The sequence below is a fragment of the Siniperca chuatsi genome, linkage group LG5, assembly GCF_020085105.1.
Source record: "Siniperca chuatsi isolate FFG_IHB_CAS linkage group LG5, ASM2008510v1, whole genome shotgun sequence".
Lineage (NCBI taxonomy): Eukaryota > Metazoa > Chordata > Actinopteri > Centrarchiformes > Sinipercidae > Siniperca > Siniperca chuatsi.
The window spans coordinates 7228726-7242423 of record NC_058046.1 but is presented as its reverse complement, the minus strand read 5'-3'; the positions used below and the strand labels follow the sequence as shown (position 1 = coordinate 7242423).

At 39.4% G+C, this 13698-nt stretch overlaps 1 protein-coding gene across 3 annotated transcripts in view; it reads right to left on the bottom strand.

The window, feature by feature from the left end:
• Positions 1-13698, bottom strand: part of unc5db (unc-5 netrin receptor Db) — a 336214-nt gene that overhangs the window by 312603 nt on the left and 9913 nt on the right. The window contains exons 1-2 of one of the 3 annotated variants that reach the window (XM_044196321.1): positions 10871-10889; positions 10192-10252 (exon numbers count right to left, since the gene is read on the bottom strand). The exons of 1 other annotated variant lie outside the window; for it this stretch is intronic. The gene's annotated coding sequence lies outside the window, so the exon portion shown is untranslated. Of the gene's footprint in view, positions 1-10191; positions 10253-10870; positions 10890-13698 lie in introns of those variants that run through there. One more of the 3 variants, XM_044196320.1, reaches the window with a different exon arrangement.

The following is a 13698-nucleotide window of genomic DNA, read 5'->3' as shown; positions in this document are numbered from 1 at the left end:
AATCATTTATCAGCACTGCAAGGTGTTAGTCTATGATGAGGTACTCTACGTGTCTTGCTTATGTTCCGTATATTTATTGTCTGTACATTAAACAGAAACTGTAAATCTTGGTCACCGGTGCAACGTTTTCTAAATTATTGTACCAGTGTGAGAATAATATGATATCTCCTAATGATCTTGCGGTGGGTTTCTGAAACATTAATAAAAGCAAAACCTCAGCCTGAGTGTGGCACCCAGCGTGCACCAAATGAACAGGTTTTATGCTGCCTTTCAACTCTGGAGAAATTAATACCTTAATAAAGAAGGTAAGCAGAAAGTAAAACATCAGGCTGTCATGAATAAACCAGAGAGAGACAATGAAAAGCAGGCTGGAATTCAGCTGTGGAAGCACACATCCATAAAACATGCCCTGTTGATACACTGGCACAGGCTTTATCAAATCTTCATTTTCTGTCCTCTATTTAATAGAGCTCCAACACACTAATTTGATCCAAATGGGAAGAAGAGAAGTAGGAGTATTAAAGCAAATGGCCATTCCCAGAGGAGCAGCCAGGGCCTTCCTACTTAAAGCCAGGGTTCTCCTATTTAATATTTACTGCTGTGTCCTGTTCATGGCAATGATGTGTGCAGCACACATTAGAAAGCCTGGCTTTTACTGTTAGCCACCCACTTTCTGCTAAAAGAGTACTGATGCCGACATGCATTTTCAATAACAAAAAAATGGAAGAAAGAAAATAAGTGCCCTCCAGCAGATCAAGGCTGACATGAAGTGGTGGGGCAACTCAAGGCGGCTGGTACACAGATACTCACAGCATGTCTGTTTACAGTCTAGCCTTAGCATACAAAGCAGAGGGAGAAAAGTAGATCTGTTGAGCACATGATAGCTTCCATCAATCAGGTGCGAGCCCTGGAAGGGGAGACACTTGCGGGATCAAACAGGCCTCCTGTCTGTCACCTCCACACTGAGCCACACTTAACTTTCCCAGGCAGGTAGCATTTCACCCCCAACATCTGACTGGGCCACGCTCTCTGGGGAACGGAGCTTGTTCCACCACAGCACACACTTTCTCACATGTGGGAGATGACATCCCACATGTGGTGGGAGTACTGTGGTGAATGTATGATTATGTTTTAGCACATATTTATTCACAATGGACGTTTGACAAGTACATGCTAAGTAAATGCACAGACCGCAAAAGCGGTGGTTATCAGTGGTTTAAAGATTTTAACTGGCTGACATTGTGTGAAAGAAAGGGGGAAACTTTACTGTTGCAAACAAAGTCCTTATTTTTTTAAATAACCTTCATATTTCTGTCAGTCATTTTCTGTGGTATGGCTGGACTATTGTGTTGGTTACTTTTAATTTCACTGCACTTGTCTCAGTGTTTGGGTGCATGCACGGCTCTGCACACTTTGCCTGTCTCTGTGCGTATAAGATATTTGTCTCCTGAGTGCTGACTCGTGATAATAATGAATATGATGTGGATTTGCAGCAGGATGTGTTTTGGTTGTGGACTGGATGTTTGTTGTTCGCTATTCTTTCATCTGTACGTTTATGTGTAAATAGGCTTGGCCTGTTGTGTGTGAATGTTAGTGACGGATCAGAGGGGTTAATCTGTGCATGTGTATTTCAATGTGTGTGTGTGGTGTCGGACTAAAAAAGTGTTCTGTAATGTTACTCAATACTCATACATCAGTAATATAGGCCTTTGTCTGTTTCAATGCATATGCCCCCCACCCCCTCTGCGTGCCTTGAAATTATGCCCCCCTCCGTTCAGATGCATTCCGTGGTCTATGCGTAAATGGTTCCATTAGTGCCAATATAAGTGTGTGTGGTATGTGAGAGTAAGGCTGTAGGTTTAATTGTTTTGGAAACCCATTAAAGTCATGATCTGGGATAATTTTAATCTGTTTTGTTACTCTCTATTGCCAGTTGATAAAAAGTAGTAATTGAATTCCTCCATCTGTGTTGTGATTTGGTCAGAAGTGTGCTCTGTTGCACCTTTAACCACAAATAAGTGATGTCAGCAGTGTTGTGCAAGTTCACACTTCACAAGAGCTAGCTCAAAAAATGAACTAGTTCACGTTCATTTCTTCCATTTTTTTCCTTTCCAAAATGCTGTGAGTTTGACTTGGGTGGAGGAACTTTGCGGCTGTTGGCTCGTGGTCTCACCCTTTAGTGATTTCTTGTGATCATCATTCTCTCGCAGATACTATTTCCCAAGACTGGTCGGATACTTCAGCTCGATGAGCCGTTTCAAAAATGTGTGACGCATCAGATTCTGTGACCCAAAACACCGGCATGTTCACCGTTCACCAAAAACACGAGCATGCTCAACGAACGGCGCTCTTTGAGCGTGTTCATGCACAACACTGGATGTCACTGCAGCAAAGTGAGAACTCCAACCACTACAGGTCGGTAAAAACAACAGTATCAGCTGCTTTTAAGTTACTCATCTTAAAAAAAAATGTCAAGAATTGATTTAACATTTTGGGAAATACACCTATTCACATTCTTGCCGAGAATTGCATGAGAGGATCTGTACCACTCTGAAGCTGAAGCCTGGAGGCCTTTAGCTTAGTTTAGCATAAAGGCTAGAACCAGGGGGAAACAGCTAGCCTGGATCTGTCCAAAGTTCAAAAATACATATACCAACACATCTAAAGATTATTAATTAACACATTGTATCTCACTTGTTTAATATGTAGTACAGAAACGGGAATGTAAAAATGTAATTTTACAGGGTGTAAATTACATGTTCATTACTAAACTTTAGAGGTGTTGGTAAGCGTATTTTTTAACTTCAGAGAGTGCCGCGCAAGCTGTTTGACCGTGCCTCCAGTATGCTAAACAAAGGGCCAGGTTATGCTAGAAAAGAACTAGTTTGTACAACGTGTTGTCTGACCACATTGGAAGGCAAAAGTCTTTATAACTTTTCAGAAAAGCCGGACTTGAAAGTGGGGTGAAAAGCAGACTGTCATAGAGACGGGAGGGGCATGATAATCATTTAAATCTGGGGATAACAGCACACATTTTCCTGGAAGGAATTCACAGGTTTGCGCTAGGTTGTAAGCACATCTGGCCAATCTTTCGTGAAGTTGATGACTTTGTCGGACTCTTGATTTCTGAAAGTTACAGAAATTGTCGGCCGCAGCCCCCCCAATTCCAACGTCAGATGGATGTGGGGGGAGGGGGTTCCCAAAGCAGTTCGACCATCCGACAAACAGTACTGATTAAGTATACTGCTGCCTTAAGTAGCTCCACCTTCGTACTTATTCTAACTCTGAGCAAGAAAGCAAATATTTCCCAAATGTTGAACTAGTCCTTTAAAAAAGGTCTTGAGTATGTGGATCTCTCTTAGGTAAAAGTACAAGTTGTCATCATTTCATAATTAAATCAATTTGCTGTTCTAAACAGCCTTCGTTGAGTGGATGTTTGGAAAAATACTCAAGGGACCAGTTGTATCTAAAAGGCTGCCATTGGATAAACAGTAAAAAGGGATTGCGTGCACTGGTTAGCAAAGCTAGCAACGAGAACATTCTATTGATAAACAGATAACATTTGAATTCAACAAGGATCTTCATCAGGTCTACAAACCAACAGATTAGGTCCACCTTAAAGGAGGTCATCTGATTAATATGCTGGTCATTAATCAGATAATAAATGTTCTAGCTGTAAGCTTTGGACAGCATGCAGGATCTCCTGCTTAGCCTATTGTTTATCTGGGGAAAGGTAGGGAAAGGAAGGACATGGCCTTCCCTGGATAAGGATGATACACCTCATTGCTGCCGAGACACTGTTGATGTGCAGTTTTTGGATTCCAAACATGACATTATTTGGCCGTCAAACACAAGTAGGACGTGCCTCCTTCCAAGTGCAGACTTTGCATTTAGTCATTTAACTACCTAAAATCCAAACAAATGAGCTTGTCCCAAACTGGACAAATACTGTCGAAAAAAAATTAGGTAACTGCAAACTAACTTACTTGCATGTGTTCTATAATTAGTGCTACATCAGATCTGGTCCACACAGACACAATAACAAAAAGAAAGAAAAATGTGTGCAGGATTCATTAGGCCATTAGACATATAAGAGAAAGTTAAGAGATCATTATCTGCATGCATTCATAGTAATATTTAATTGTATTTCTTCAGTGCACTCCCCTAAGCCAAAATTTACATGGATTTTAAGCAAACCCACTTGCAAATTCACAAGGCAAACAATGTTTTTGTGGATAGGACATTCACCTTTATGGCAGTGACAGCACTTTGTTTTTGGAGTAAATAGAAGAAAACTGGATAGTTATCATGGCTGAACAAGAAATTCAGTTTTCATTAACAGAAATCTAGAGAAGAAGAAACAGAATAATAGCTTGGAGGAAGTCAGCATGCTAAACTGGCTAACTACATCTGATAAAATCGCGTCCCTCCCCTGTCGTTTTGCATATGTTTGTGGTCGTTTTGTGTCTCTCTGTGGTCGTTTCGCATCTCTTTGTGGTTGTTTTGTGTCTTTGGGCCCAGGGGCTCCATGTCCACTTGGGGCCTTTGGGCTTGTGCCAAGTGAGCCAGTTCAGTAATATATCAATGGTGCTGTGAAAGTTCGACAGGCGTAGCAACAATAACTGATTGGGGGAGGGCTTACTAAACTGTCAATTATAAGTTTGCCTCTAAAAATGCGGAGCAAGAAAAAATTACAGTATCAGGCAAAATCACTTGGGATGAACATATATCCCAGCAGGCCTCTAAAACCACACCTGCTACTGACAGACCATGAGCTTGAAGATACTTTGTGACAAGTTTGGCTGACTTATTAATGACATTTGCCTCTGAAATTGCTCTATATGTTCCACAACCCACAAAATTCTCCAGAAATCATCACACTGGATAAAGTACTAATCTCTCAAGCATGACTTTTTTTTTTTCTCAGAAAAGTGTTCCTACAGCCTCTGGTGAAGAGCCCCTTCAGTTTTTCTATAACTGTAATTAAGGCATGACAGGACAGCACTCCAGAAAAAAAGTGACACCTCGAAGGTTTTGAATTGGCATTCTCATTAAACCTGATGATTTTTGTGGTTTTCCAAGATGTTTAAACTGCACTTTCAGATGCACTGGAGGTGCATAGTCTGATTACTCAGCACAAGACTGCTTATTAGCTGGAGGAAGTGTTAGCTTGTGGGGCTGCTGCAGTAAAACTAACTATATAAGCTATTTGGTATGGCAAAAACAGCAGTGAAAGATGGATTCAGTCACTGCTGCTCACCCGGCAGAAGAGAAACCTTGTATGATAATGCACATTTGATGAATACAGCTCTCAGAGCACATGTATAATACACAGATTGTTTAGAAAAGCATTTTTCCCATTATACACCTGCAAACAACATACATGTATGTCCAAGGTCTATTGTATGCAGCATAAAAAGCTACTCTTATGTGTATATTGCATCATTGTTGCAATAATTACAGTCAGGAAGGGAGTCATGGGAGACATACTGTGTAAAATGACTGAGGAATGGGACCAGAATTACATCACTCTATTCTTGTTCGCAGTGGAAACAGCAAATTATTTTCACCAGCAGAACAGCACAAACCACCACCCAGCCAGAGCTCTCTTTCCATCCCAATTACTGCGGGAGCACGTGGCGACGCTTACATGTGAAAGCAGAGCCTTCGGGAGGGCAGTGGCTTTACAGTAGACTGCTGGATTAGAGTGCTGGGTTTCATCTTCAACACAGGGTCCACTATCAGCCTGGCCTGGAGAGCTGTTGACGGACGAGTTTGTGCGTGTGCCCTCCGCACCGTGCCAGAAAACACCATTGATCCCCCAAATGCAACACTGCCCGCCTGCACACTCCAAGAGCACCTTGCAGAATGTCAATTCCAAAATTCTTGTCTTTTTCAATGAATGCAAAAGTCTGTAACCTGGCTCCCACAAATTGGATCAGAATCAGTGGAGGTTTTATGCCTTCTGGCAGTGCCTGGAGCCCATATTTCACGGCAACAACTGTCAGTCATGGGGAGGAATGGAGGTGCACATTTGGACGGGGGGATTTGTTCCTGCTTTTAACTCTGCATGTCTCTCTCTTCCCAGTGCAAGCCACTTTTGAAGTAGATTACCATCTATAACTCCCAGAGTGAGGCCACTTGCCAGCGTGTTATCAGTGTTTGGATTGTCTCATCCCTCTTACTGTACATCTGCTACTGCCTTGCCATGCTATACATCTGGTGGCCTTGCCTCGAAAGACATACACACTAATTTCTCACTACAAAGAAGATGATTATTTTTGTTATGGATCTTTCTAGAATTAAGAAAGATCTATGGTTGGTGTGAACATGAGGAGACATTACAGTACCAAGGGCTTTTAGAAAATTAAATCAAAAAGCTTAAAACATGAAAAAAATAAAATAAAAAAAATCAGATTGGAAAGTAAGTGCACACAATAATAAAATTTGGTTTCAAAAGATCCATGCTGAGCATGAATCTCACAAGTTACAGAGCTGTGATGTAGTTACTCCATTTAATTTGTGGCAGCACCAGACTCTGTGTCGAGCCCTTGGGAGCGTGAAGCATATTTTCCTTTATCTGGGAACCATTGTGTTATTTTTCATTGTGGGTGACATTTCAAAAGCTATCTCCCTCAAAGTTCCAAGTTCACCTATCAAGTGCTGCCCTTACCGAGACAGATTAGGTGACAATTTGTTTAAAATGTCATCTTCTCTTCCAATAACACTTGTATACATGTGGGACTTAAGGGACTTACAGGTGTATGGGAAACTCCTGAGCTGAGTCACAAACTGATGGATGAATGTAATGTGACAGCAGTGTGACAGTCCAGGGAAGTATGGCAAGCAAACAGACAAGCTAATGTTATTTGGTAGTAAAGGTTACTTAATATCAATATAGCAATAATGCCATAAGTATATTTAAAGGATAGGTTTGATTTTTTCAGATCTTTCTCAATGCAATCCTCACGTCATATATATATGTGTTGAAAGAGTTATTGGGCACTCTGGTGCTTCCTCCTGCCCATGCTGGCCATGAAGCAATCCCTACCTAATGCACACTGCTAAAGATGGTGGACAAATCTGCAGTTCTTCCTTGCATTCTACCGTTCAGCTTGTAAGGACCAAATGTTTTTTTTCTCTCAGGGGGCCCAAAACACATGCATCTCTATATAAAGTCTACAAACTGCCTTTGTGTCTGTGAAAAATGAGTGAAAAAATGTCATTTCCCCCAAGGGATTAATAAAGTAATTATTCTTCTTCTAAAGACCACAAACCAGGAAGAAATCTTGATGTGGTCATGGACTCATATCAACATTTTAACATCCACATTAAGACAATTACAAAATTAGCCTTATATCAAGAATTAAAAGACTTATGTCTCTAAATTGATAATTTCTTAATTAAAATACTACTGTTGGTTTATAAAGCACTGAATGGTTTAGGGCTTACATACATTTCTTATTTGCTGCTCTGTTATGAACCATCCAGACCTCTCAGATGGTCTGGGACAGGTCTGCTTTCTGTCCCCAGAGTCAAAATTAAACCCAGAAGCAGCATTCCGCACATATCTGGACCAATCTCTCAGAAAACTGCAGGTCTGCTCCAACCCTCAGTTCTTTTAAATCAGGGCTTAAAACTTAAACTTAACTTCTGTTTGCCACTGTATTTTAAGTTAAACTATTTATTCATATCTTGCACTGCACTGTAATTTTTTCGTCCTACATTTTTGTTTTACTCTTTTTAAGAACCCTTTTATGTTTCTTTTTATGTTGTCTTCTTATATTGCCTCTTTTTTTTATATATTTTCTTAATGCCTTTCTGTCTAATGTAAAGCACATTGAATGGCTTTGTTGTTGAAAGGAGCTATACAAATAAACTTTGCCTTGCCTTATAATGATAACATATTACGTGATTTATGCCTGTGGAGTTCAACACTGAACTTTAGATTTTACAGTACAAATCACAGAATGTCATTGCTCTTAAAAAAAAAAAAAAAAAAACTAAAAACCTGCAGTTCCTTATTAAATTGGACAGAGGCACTGTTTATTTCAGCTCATTAAAACACATTTCAGCCCTAATGTGGTTTAAAAAAGTGTGTTAGTGTGCTGTACAAGTGTTTGAATACATTATCTTTGTGGTAATGAATACTACTCTGTGCAGAATCCACTGTTCTGTATTGGCTGCTGAGCAATAAAATATATGCAGCCGTTGCAATTTAAGACAAATACAACCACATGCTATGTTATTATTATGATATCAATTATTAATATGAGTACTTACACTTTTGGCGTGATGTTTAAGTACAAATAAACTGGTTTAAATCTACAAAACAATCAAAAACTAAACAATTCAATGTATCAGTATGGAGCCCCAAAGTGTTCAATATTAAATACACAAGAAGAATATTATGAAATAAATCATCATATGAATAAATTGTACAAAATATATAAATTAACCAATAAAATCATCTAAATTATCACTAAAACTCAACCTCATTATTTTGATGTTTAATTTTATTAGTCGTTTTATTTTCGTTTAGTTTCATTTGAGTTTCTGTTATTTCAGTATAGACATTTTTATTTTTTTATTTTACCTAATGAGACTTATTTTATGCATTCAATATTGAACACTTTAGGGTTCCATATATCAAACTGATTCAAATGTTTAGTCAGATGGTATTTCTCATATTATATTTTCATTCACTACTGTAGTCAAAAGTATGTTTTTGAAAGGCAAAATTTCCCAATATGTGACTACTGCTTTTGCTTCACAGTTGTGTTTTTGTGCACAATTTGAGGATACACATTATTCCAGCTCTGTCAGAGCATCTTAGAGAGGGCCTCATGGTGTTACTGTGTGTTTTGCCTTTTCACATGTTGCCAGAGTTGTTCAGTGTTGTTGAGGTCTGATTACTGTGCCGGGAAAGTCATGCAGTCTGCACTGCTTGCTCTTCCTTGGACTTCAAACGAGTCTGGCAGAGCTTCATGTTTAAGGTCCTGCAGGAAAATAAAATCTCTTCCACAGAATGTATAGCTGGGAGGGATGACATGCCTCCGCAGAGCTGGCTTCGCACTGGATCTTGGATGCAGATGATGTTCTGTCATAATAAAGATGATCTTCAGATGGACCCTGGTCTTATTTGGAGTGGAAAATGACTTGGTTTTGCAAGACTCTCTCCAGCATACTCTGCACTGTTGCCTTAGAAACTTTCAATTTAGCTGTAATTTGGTGCTAGGAGAGTTTTTCAGAAGTCAAGGGAACACTTGATGGTAACATTGTTGCAATTTTTTCAACAGAGGTCCTTTTTCAAAACACTAGCAGTTAGAACAATAACACACAGAGCAGCAGGTTTGTGCTGTGGACAAAATGACAGTTTGTCGTCTGAGCCACACACGTGTACCTTATCCTGTACCAGGCAACAAACACTGTCACACCACACCGCAAATAAGTTAATATTGTTTTTTCCTGTTTACTTTTATCTCATACGATAAAAATGTATTTCTGTGGTGCTCCAACGGTTTTTTCCCCATTTTGAAATCAGCTTATTTCTTTTATAGGTCAATACAAATTGTATCACAATAGTATAGCTAGTACTACGCAGCATAAATGAACATAAAATTTAACAGTCTTTAAAATCTAAATATCACATTCATTGTAAATTTTGTCAATTGAACTGACTTTTAATTCAATATATTTACACTATGGTACAACTCTCTGGTTTGTTAAAAATTCAGATTCAAATTCATATTCATGCATTACTTTTGATATGTCCCTCATGGTGATGAGAGACAACGGCTGTGTCCCAATTCAGGGCATGGATTCTCAGAGGGACGCAGCTCGTGTGGGTGGGTCCTTCAGTGGACCTGAAGGCCAGACTGCATCTGTGTCCTCATCGAAACAGTCCAGCCTCGCAGAGACCAAAACTAATTGTGCATGTGGGCACTCCCATCAGAGTCCATTTCTAATTTTTCACTAAGAACAACATTTGGGGAAGTGGGACAAGTTTCATGATGCCTCTGTTAACATTAACATTTTGGATAATTGGCAAATTGTGTATCAGGTTAATGGTAAATACATCCATATAATGTCTATTTGTCTGCAGTGGCCTTTCACGTACAGCATATCCTAGCTGCTACAAACAACATGAGTGGAGAAGATTATTTATATTTATTACAACTTGGGTCTTACCTTTAAAGTTTCGTTTGCTATCATTCCTTTCGGTAATAACATTGTACTCAGTTGGTCAAACCTATTTGGAAGAGAAAAAGAAGGTGAAGTGTAAAGTTATTATCCAAACAGTCCATCGTAAGCATCTATCAGTTTACAGACGGACTCCTGCTTCAACCTTGACCTACAGTACCATCCTTCAAAGGCAGAGTCTCGAAGCTACAGAAGCAGTTAATTATCAGGAAAAAAAAGTGTTTAAAGTTTTCAGTCAGTAAACTGTGTAACATAATTTTTTGCCGTTGTAGACGTTGTTGCCCCCCCCAAAAAAATCATTGGCATATAACCAAAAGCTAAGCTACCTAGCTATAGAAGTTGTTTCTTTTATTTCTCCATCATGATTGGATTTAGGTGCTGCCATATTTAGTTACAGTATGTGGGATAAAAAAAAAAAAAAACTGACCAAGATGTTGGTTCATAAAAAAAACAGAATTAGAGTTAAAGTAACCGGGAAAAATCAGTAATTAAATCTAGTTTTAGTTTCATAAGGCTGATGGTGGCTAGCTAACCAGCTACCTTTAACTTAATAGTGTCGTGTGGATATCACGCAAGGAAGCAGGGAACACAAAGGAATAGGCCCCCTAATGCAGACTTAGAGGCAGAGCAGATGCAGTTCATTTATTTATTACAAGGGAAGGCTTACACGGATAGCCAGGAAGACAGAGGTCCAAATCAGGAAGGCAGCCCAAGACAGGTAAACAAATCAGACAAGGAGCAGGCAATAAACAAAATCCAAAAATCCAGGCGAGGTCCAAGCAAACACAGAAATAAATCCAAGAGACTCAGGGGCAGCGCAGGAAACCAGACTGGGACACCTGACATCTATACAGCATGCTAATGACAATGAACAAAGGAAAAGCTCGGACTAAATACACTTAGGTAGGAGAGACAACGAGACACAGGTGCAATTAATTGGGGCGGGGCAAACAATCTAAACTGGAGGGAAAAGCAAACAAAGACAGGAAGTAAAACAACAAGACACACGAGGAGAGGAGAATACTTCAAAATAAGACAGGAAACAGGACAAAAACCCATACTATGACAAATAGTTCTTGTGCTTCAGCTGTCTAGTTTCCTGTCTCCCTGTGGCAGAGTACAGAAAATGTGAAACACGTTCTCGACTCCAGAGAATACCCAAAGAGTCTGCAGCATCTGCAATTTGTTGTTTTAGCACTATTTAGTAAGTGCACATTTTATATTGTGTTTCCCTGAAGGGCACATTTCCATGGCATAATAATTTTATATATGGTAAAATCAACGGCAAAAAATTCAGGTTCTGGGCTGAACTCAGTTTTGACCAGATATGTAATTGCTGCGATTTGGCTTTGTAGGGCAGTGTAGTTGTACAGTTTTGTTCTACAATGAGGTATTGTACCTAATATTTTGGTTGTGTTCATTTTCACTTTTACCTCCAAATTCAGTGTTTTCTTATTTCAACAAAATAAGAAAATACTAGATTTACAGGATAAAAGCAGCCAGGCATCTTAAAAATCAGTGTAAATTCAGAATAAATGCGCCTGTGGATGTAAAGATAACATGCAGCCTCACTCTAACTATGGACACGGTGACCCTTTTGTCCATAGAGCCTGTGCATATTTTAGTTGGATTATTTAAAGTTTAAAAAAATGCTATTTTTCAAAGGTCAGTTAGCCTACATGTATGTTGAGCAGCTCCTTTATTTTTTAGCTGAGGTGACACGCAGTCATGTCAGGATACTTAGGGAGAAATATATGTTTATCCCTCAAATTTACCAGATTTTTCATACTGCTTTACACATTGCAACACCAAATACATTTTTAAAGAAACAACTTTTATGGTAGCAAGTCTTCTATGATAGCAACTTAATATCTTTGGGTGTTGCACTCTTGGTCAAACAAAACTGGTCTCTGGTGGCACATGTAGTACGGCCACCGTTTACCCCGAACACCTTACTGTTTAGCACTTTGTGGAGTAGAAAAAAAAATGTTGCCAGTGAACAAAGGCCAGGTAGCAATTATGTTTCCTTCAGAACATAAAGCATAACATTTTTGTAGCACAGAATCGTTATTTCTAGGCAACAAGGTCTGCAAAGGACACACCAGCTGTGTCCTACAATGACCCTCTTATGGCCCATTATGACTTATTCAGCCTAACATGCACAACGTTTGGCTCAAGAAATACCTTTCAGCACTTTGTTTAGCTGATATTAACCATGAAACCCTAAGTGGATAATTTAAATAAGTGGTTTATTGTATAAAATAATACAGATGTAGCAGCCTAATCCCTTAATCCCAAAAGCTTGATCGCCTGGTGTTTTTAATCTTAACACGACAGAATGAATGAGCCTGCAGCACCATGACAAAATAAAGCTGCCTTCTGGAAAGATGTACTCTATGACAGCAACTATGTAGGTATAATGAGCAGCAATGTTTGCATTGCGTGGGCAAAAACACACCTGTCAGACCTCAGCGCTGCTGTTTCTTCATAAACCTGACCTCTGCATCTCCATTGTTCTCGGGCCATATCCGCTGCTGAGAGGTGAATTGTATTCTCGGCGGCGTTCTCCGGGGAACATAAGGAAAACAGGACTACATTTATGAGCACTGTTTAACGTGACTAGCACGCGCTCGTGCACAAACACCCATCTGATCTCTCCACCCTGAACAGCGCTGCTGCTGCTGCTTCACCCTGTTCACGTTATGGATTGCAATTTGAGATATTGTTTTGTGTTTTAGCCTGACTTTAGCAGCGGCAGATTAGCAGATTGAATTTTGAAATGGTATTGTTTTGCATTTAGCCGTAACACCTTGGCCTGTGAACACAAAGATAAGATGTTTGAATGCTTTTGTATTTGTTCTGAGGGGAGCACACCCAGGCTCCTGGCAAACACACCATCCAATTGTCAGTAAAAAAAGGTTCATCTCAGAGCAATCTCCCAGCTCTAGCCATCCAGTCCACTCCTCTAATACACTAATATCTCACAGATATGCATCATCACACCAAAGCCTCCATAAAACGTGTTTAAGACCCCCCCCCCATGATAGCTAAATGGCTCTTTAGAATAATTGCACCCATTTCTTATAGATTTGATATATGCATTTAGTCAAGTAGCTCGGTTTTCTTCAAGTAATAGCAACATTAGAATGGTTGGGCTCGTGATCCTCAAGGCAGTAATCAGCCATTGCATGGCAGACATATGAAGGACAGTGACTTACTCACTTACCTCAGTGCCAACATCACAGCTCGAAAAGCTGTAGGCATAGGCTTGCATGGGTTGCATGCATCCATGCAAGCATATTTATTGTTCATATCTATCACTGATACATATACTGTATAATGTAAGCTTATCATGATTTACATGAATCACTTTCTTTTTTTATTTATACATATATAGGTATTTCATAAGGGCAGAATCTTTGTAAAGGTTTACATGCTCGTAGATATGTGCTGTCAACAAAGCTAATAATGAGGACTTAATACAATATAATTATG